Here is a 766-nt window from a genome sequence, read left to right on the forward strand (position 1 = left end):
AAAACAGGGTGCTAAACAAATAGTTTAATTAATCTGTTTTCACAATATAGAACGCAAGAAGCCTGCTTCCCCCACCCCCCCCCCCCAGTCTGTTTATATTCAGTGAAAAATGTCTTCTGATCATATATCAGATTTTGTAAGTACATAATAATTCAAAAGGAAGATGTGCAGTAAGAACACGAGCCACTAGAGGGCTCACCGCGTGACCGAGTCACTTACACGTTAAAACGAGTTACCATTTACATATGGGGTAACGTTTTTCAGTTATGCGGTAATTTTTGGGTAAGTAAATAATGCAGATCTATACTGAGCCATTAAGCTCAGTAGCCTAATACTGAAATGTATCCTAAACATTAAACCAAAAATTGGAACGCAGAAACAATGCGTACACTAAAGGGTTAAATGAACCTTAGGTGTGACGTCGCATTTGAAATTACCCACAGTGCACTCGTTTTCGTACTTATTAAATGTTTCGGCTCGCATTTACACTTAAGATAACAATTGTAATGCAAATCCACTCAATGCACCGTATTAAGAACAGTAGTCCGGTCAGTTAATAGGATCACTGTATCGGATGTGTATTCTACCCGTCAATGTGTGAAGTGGTGCTTTTGATCCGGCCCCTACCAAAGTCGTTAGCACCTCAGTACACTCTGGTTTCTCTTCAGATCGCATAAATCTTTCGCCTTTTACTAAAGATTTCCGTGGAGAGGAACATTTATGAGTATCAACTAATTTTTTGTTAGCCCTGCTTTACGGCGGGGCT

General features: G+C 39.8%; 1 non-coding gene across 1 annotated transcript; it reads left to right on the forward strand.

The window, feature by feature from the left end:
- The first annotated feature begins 648 nt into the window (after positions 1-648).
- On the forward strand, positions 649-766 carry LOC135252081 (U5 spliceosomal RNA). The gene has a single exon (XR_010329311.1). It is a non-coding gene; the product is annotated as a U5 spliceosomal RNA (small nuclear RNA).

Source organism: Anguilla rostrata, chromosome 3 (assembly GCF_018555375.3).
Source record: "Anguilla rostrata isolate EN2019 chromosome 3, ASM1855537v3, whole genome shotgun sequence".
Lineage (NCBI taxonomy): Eukaryota > Metazoa > Chordata > Actinopteri > Anguilliformes > Anguillidae > Anguilla > Anguilla rostrata.